A 7,100-nucleotide genomic window follows, 5' to 3' on the forward strand; every position below is an offset into this window, starting at 1 on the left:
CTGGGAGTCTTTTTAAAATCCTGATTTCTGGGCCTCATCCTCTGGAAATTCTGTTTCTTTGTTACTAATGTTGTGGCCCCACCCCATAACAAAGAAACAGAATTTCCGGAGGATGAGGCCCAGAAATCAGGATTTTAAAAAGATTCCCAGGTGATTCTAATGTGCAGCCGAGGTTGAGAACCACTGCCCTAAGCCAAAGGTTGAAAACTATGTCCTGTCATGCAGGTTTCAGGTAACTGTGTTAATTGGCCTGGTGGAGTGAAATTAGAATGTGGGGACAGGGACAAAACTGGGACATGTGAGACCAATCTGAATGCATCCTCATTCAGTTTCCGATATAATTTTTCTTTTCTTTGAAATATGTGGGTAAGCCAGGTTTGGCGCAGAGACTAAGAATTTGTGTGTACTCTGCTTTAAGCTCTAAAACCTCTGTGATCCTAGGATCACGAAGACTGCTTTATTCCCAGTTCTGCATTTTTGCTTATGCTGCCCACTGATTACCACCACTATCCACCACCCCCACAGCATGCACTCAATTATTCACATTCTTGAATAGCCTGAAGCACAAATAGAACATTCAATTAGCAAAAGGCAACTGGGCAGGATTTTAGCAGGTATACTGGGAGTGCTCAGTCCCTCTGGAGTTCTCTGAAATCAGATTGCAGACTGTAAATTAAAAACAAAGTTTTTCGTTTGCTAGGTGATGTTGCTTAACATTCCTGAACTTCAGTTTTTCTCATGTTTAAAATGGAGATAATGTATGATCCAAAGGCTTCATTTTATTTTATTTCATTTTTTGTTAATTCTCACCCAAGAATATTTTTCCATTGATTTTAGATAGAGTGGAAGGGAGGAGGGAGGTAAAAAGAGAAGGGGAGGAGGAGAGAGACATCAATTGGTCACCTCCTGCACTGGCCCCCACCAAGGCTCAGGATCAAACCTGCAACCCAGTTAAGTGCCCTTGATCAGGGGTTGAACCCATGACCTTTTGGTGTGAGGGCCAATGCTCTAACCACTGAGAAACACCAGCCAGGGTAGAGGTTTCTTTAGAGGATTGAATATCATGATGATAATAATAGGAGCTAGTATTTACAGAGTACTTACTATGTTCAGGAATTTTGCCATGTGCTTTGTATATGTGATCTCATTTAACCTTGAATAAAAACCTTGTGAGACAAATATTAATAGCCTCATTTTTACAGATTAGAACGCTGAAGTTCAGAAAGGCTACCTTTACTGAAGTCACACAGCTGAGTGGTAGAAGACAGATTTCAGTTCAGGCCTGTGGGACGCTAAAGCTTCCAGCACATCGCGTGATCCTCCACTGTCATAGTTTCCTACTGCTGCTGGAACAAATTACCACAAACTCTGCAGCTGAAAACGTCCCAAATTTATTCCCTTACAGTCTGAGGATCAGAAGTCTGAAATGGGTTTCACTGGACTAAAACCAAGGTGTGGGTAGGGCTGTGTTCCTTCTGGAAGCTATATGGGAGAATCCACTTTCTTTCTTTTTCCAGCTCCCATAGGCCGCCTGCTTCGTTGGCTCTTGGCCACCTTCCATCTTCAAAGCCAGCAGCGCTGGCTAAATCTTCCTCACATCATATCCCTGAAAGTTTCTCTGACTCTAACTCCTCTATTCCCATATATCTTCCACATTGAAGGACCTTGTGATTACATTGGGCTATCTGGGTAATTCAGAAACATCTTATTTTAAGGTCCACTGATTAGCAAACTTAATTCCATCCCAACCTTAATCCTCCCTTGCCACGTAACCTAACATATTCACAGATTCAGGGGATTTGGAAGTTGACATCTTGGGGGGCCATTATTCTGCCTACTACTCCCCAGTGATGGTATGGTGTGGTATGGTAGGGTATGGTAGGGTAGGGTAGGGTAATGTGTTTAGTGGACACCTATTGTTTTTCTTTTCCCAGAATGTTTTCATCCATGTTTTGTTGCATCATCTGCACTTCTCTCTTCTATACGGTACATTTCACTCCTTTTGTTGCTAGTAACTCTGCCAATCACACAATTCTACCTCTTGTGGCCACAACAGGGAGCACAGGGAAAAAAATTATTAATGCATCACCCTAGACTCACTCTTGGTCCACGGAGACAACATATGACCCAAGCAGGAAAATCAGAGTCCTGAGAACTGAGACAGAAGAGCAACTCCCTCGTTCCCCATGGATCATGTGCTACATAGGCTGTGACCCCAGAGATGCTGGTGGTCAAATAGGCATAGGCACACCCCCCTCCCCCACAACGTGGAGAAGCCTGAGAATGAAGCCAACAGACAAACAGAGGCCAAATCACAACTGGGAAAGAGAGGTCGGGCCTTTTGCTCCACCCCTACATTTCAGAGGCCACTCCTGGAAGACAACAATTTCTGATATTTTGCTCAGGCTAGTTTGAACTGGATTTATATCATTTGGCACCCGAAAGCCCAAAAAATACAAGCTTAGATAGAAATATTACTTGCTTCATGTGTGTCAATTTTATTTTCTCCATTACACTGTAATTCTTGTGAGATCAGAGTTTTTGCCACAGTTCTTGGGACATCCTCCTGTACTTCTGACAGTACCGGGTTTATTATAAGAGCTTCAAAACTATTTTTTTTCAAATATTTATATTTGTATTGATTTCAGAGGGAAAGGGAGAGGGAGAGATAGATAGAAACATCAATGATGAGAATCATTGATTGGCTACCTCCTGCACGCCCCCTACTAGGGATAGAGCTTGCAACCTGGGCATGTGCCCCGACTGGAATCAAACAGTGACCTCCTGGTTCATAGGTGGATGCTCAACCACTGAGTCACACCAGCTGGGCTTCGAAACTATTTTCTGATTGCCCAGGCCGGTGTGGCTCAGTTGGTTGAGCATCATCCTGTGCACCAGGGGCTGGCCGGTTCCATTCCTGGTCCGGGCACATGCCCAGGTTGCTGGCTCAATACCTGGTGTGGTGAGTGTGGGAGGAGGCTGACCTATGTTGGGAAAGGATGTTTCTCTCTCCCTCTCATTTTCCTTCTCTTTAAAAATCAATAAAATATATTTTTTAAAATATATTTTATTGATTTTTCACAGAGAGGAAAGGAGAGGGATAGAGAGTTAGAAATATTGATGAGAGAGAAACATCGATCAGCTGCCTCCTGCACACCTCCTACTGGGGATGTGCCCGCAACCAAGGTACATGCCCTTGGCCGGAATCGAACCTGGGAGCTCTCTATCCACTGAGCCAAACCGGTTAGGGCAATAAAACACATTTTTAAAAAAATTTTCTGATTTATATGTTCTACTTACATGTCATAAAATAAAAATATAAATAAAACAAAAGTTATGCTTACACATCTTTAATTTTAGCATTTCTCTTGACTCTATTCATAAAATCTATAATTTATAAGTCTTAAACTTGCACAAAATCTGATATTTTGTAAGATGGAAGTCTTAAAAATAAACAGTTGATCACATGTTTTGTCAGAGTGTCAGGAGCACAAGAATAAGAGTAACAATTAGCAGAGATTGGGCTACATACAACTGACATTTTACTCTCCCCAAATTAGATCAATAGATTTTTAGAAAGGGACAGTCATGCCTAATTTAAATTTGTAAAAAATAAACTTTTAAAGGGAATGCATTGCAGGAAGCCACCCATTGTCTTCACTATCAGAGAAGTGCAAACAAGGATCCGGAACACAGGTGAACCTTGAACCCATGGCAAGGGCCAGAGTTATGTACAGATTGTCTAGTCCAGACAATAGGGACTCAAGCTATTTCCTAATCAAATAGTCTCAGAGTAAATCCTTCTAATATTTACTGACCTTTAAGATAGTCTGTTACTGCAATTACCTGCCTGACTAAGAGCTAGATGTGTATCCAAAGCTGAATGAAAGGTTGGCGAGGCCTGGGCACCAGGGGAAGTCCTTTCTCTTGCATTGGGCTTGCCCGCCTGGCCCCCAATATTTCCAAATTATTATTTCTTGTCTCGTCTCTTTCATTTGCGTATGGCCCTTCCTCCAGATCCCGAACCTTGAACCACGCGGGACTTGGGGGAACATTCACAATGCATGAAAAATACAGAGAAATAAAAAAAAAATTTAACTTTTAAATATATTTCTTTTCATCTTTTGGGGGCATTTTTATATAGTTAAGATTTACATATGTGTGTGTGTGTGTACCTGTGGCCTGTGTGTGTTTAGTTGTGTATGTGTGCATACAGCTTCGCATAGAGCACAGTTCCCTCCGTGGATCATAATTTGATGGCAGCCAAGGGCTACAGAAATATTACCTGACAAATGAAACTGATGCACTGACCAGAGGGAGGCACCACAGTGTCTTATCTTTCATCACACTTCCATAGAAAAGAAATAATTTTTTTCATTCAGAGACTGTGTTCCTAAGCTAATTAGTACTTTAATCAGATCCAATAACCTTGAGTCCAAAACCTTGGCTATTTTTTTTTTTTTTTGCATAGATTTTGAGTGCTCTATGGCAGGCACAGTTCTAGGGGCTTTGCATGTGTTAACTAATGCAGTTCTCCCACAATTATATGAAGGTTGTTTGTGGTAGGCAGAATTTTAAAAGATGTTCCTCCCCCCAAGATTCTTCTTCCTGGTCATTCAATCAGAGACAATCTAGGCACTGCTCTGAAGGGACTTTGCAGATGAAATTAAGATTATGGACCTGATCGGTTTGGTTCAGTGGATAGAGCGTCGGCCTGGGGACTGAAGGGTCCCGGGTTCGATTCCAGTCAAGGGCATGTACCTTGGTTGCGGGCATATCCCTAGTAGGAGGTGTGCAGGAGGCAGCTAATTGATGTGTATCTCTCATCAATGTTTCTAACTCGCTATCCCTCTCCCTTCCTCTCTGTAAAAAAATCAATAAAATATATTTAGAAAAAAAAAGATTATGGACTTTAAGACAGGGAGGTTATCCTGGATTACCTGGGTAAACTCAATGTCATCATTTGAGACCTTAAAAACAATGTGCTGCCCTAGCTGGCTTGGCTCAGTGGATAGAGCGTCGGATTGCGGACTGAAGGGTCCCAGGTTCGGTTCCAGTCAAGGGCACATGCCTGGGTTGCGGGCACATCCCCAGGAGGGGTGTGCAGGAGGCAGCCGATCAATGATTCTCTCTTATCATTGATGTTTCTATCTCTCCCTCTCCCTTCTCTGCAATCAATAAAAAGATATTAAAACACACACACACACACACACACACACACACACACACACACACACACACAAAACGATGTGGTGAAAGAAAGGTGATGCAGAATGGAGGTCAGAGGGATTCCATGTGTGCAGAGGACTTTGAAGTATGGTAGCAATCATCTCAGGTAGAAACTATAGTTTAACTCTAACCCTGCTGTTTGGCTTCTGTATTTATTTGCTTTGTTTAACAATAGAAAAGTTACTTTGATTTTCTGAATTGTATAAATCATCCCATTCGATTGAATGCCTTATTGATTGTAACGTGACTATGCCATTGATTGTGATCTTACTGGTTTTAGAAAGCAAATTCCCCTGTACCTGGGAACCAGGACAGCACAATTATCCCAAGACCTGAGGGTTCCAGATAATGTTTCCCTGTCAACTCAGTGGTCCCAAGACCCAAGGGCTCTAGATAATGTGTTTCTGTCAACTCAGTGGTCCAAAGAGATAACTAATCCGCTCAGTCTCGCTTCTGTAACTGCTTTGTGCAAACCAGGGTCCTCATTCCAAACCCTGGGATATAATCAATACCTTTGTGATTTTTGCCTATATAAGTCTGGTGTTTCGGCCATCTTATCACTATGAGATTTGGGAGAGCAAGATGCCCCCTCATAGTCCCGGATTTGCAATAAATATGACTCTTTAATTCGACTTCTTGAGGTGTCCTTCTGTTTTTCGCGGGGTACATTACAACAACTTGACCTGCCATTTCTAGCTTTGAAGATGGAGAAAGGGGGCCACAAGACAAATGCAGGGGGCCTCTAGAAGCTGAAGGACCTCCCATCCCAGCCCCCCCCCACCCCCAACACACACACACAGTCCAAAGCCAGTAAGGAAATGGCACTGCGTAAAACTGAGCTCGGCCCAAACCTGAAAGGGTTTCTCCCCCGGAGCCTCCAGGGGGAGCCCAGGCAGTCCTGCCACTTGACCAGAGCAGTTCTAGGTTAGAGACTAAGGAGACACCATATCCAAATGCACCCGGCGGCCCTTCGTTACGTTGCTGGGTAACGAATATTTCCAGAATATTGTTGAGACAACTGAGGAAACTTGCATTTGGCCCGTGTGGTAGATATTAATATCTTATCAGTTTTAAATTTCCTGAGTGTGAGGATTGTGATTTTTCGGGAGACTGCCCTTGTTCTTGGGAGATACATGCTCAAGGTCTTAGGGAGAATGTCATCATTACTATGTATGAAACTAGGGCTAAAGCAAATGTGTAAAATGTTAAGTGGGTGAATCTATGGAGCATATACGTACGTGTATTGAACTATTTGCAACTTTTCTGGAAAAAAATCAAGTTTTTCAAAATAAAAAGTTGGCGGGGAAAAAAATCTCTTTGGGTATAGAGTGGATTTGCGATGAGTAGGAGGGAAGCGGGATGCCCAGACGGGGCGCTATTGCTGCGGTCAGGATGGCAGCGGGGATAAAGCACCCCCCCCCCCCCCCCCCCCCCCCGCCCCGCAGCGAGCCCTGGGAAGGAAACCCGAGTGACGAAAGCTGCTTGTTAATTATAGTTCCCACAACTTCTCCCTCGCAAAACGAACTTGGGTGGGGAAGGGGGTGCGGCTTTCTAACCGCTTTCCAATTTGATTGGGATCAATTACTCGCCCAAGCCACTAGCTTGCGCCTGCGCAGAGGGAGCTGTGCCGCCCCATAGGAAGAGTCCACACTTACAGCGTTAGTAGGGGGAGACGGAACCCTAAAGTTCTAGGTTCTCCAATAGCAGGGTATAGCCTACATACTGGGAACAATATTCCTAGAGTAGTTAATTTTTTTCTGGGTAGATTCCTTAAAACTAGTATTTCGTTGATCATATGGGTGAGTTCCACAAATATGTTTGTTTGCTGCTCCCCCACGCCCGATGCGTGCGCCAGGCCACCGGGCCGGGAA

This window comes from Myotis lucifugus, unplaced genomic scaffold, assembly GCF_000147115.1.
Source record: "Myotis lucifugus unplaced genomic scaffold, Myoluc2.0 scaffold_24, whole genome shotgun sequence".
Taxonomy (NCBI): domain Eukaryota; kingdom Metazoa; phylum Chordata; class Mammalia; order Chiroptera; family Vespertilionidae; genus Myotis; species Myotis lucifugus.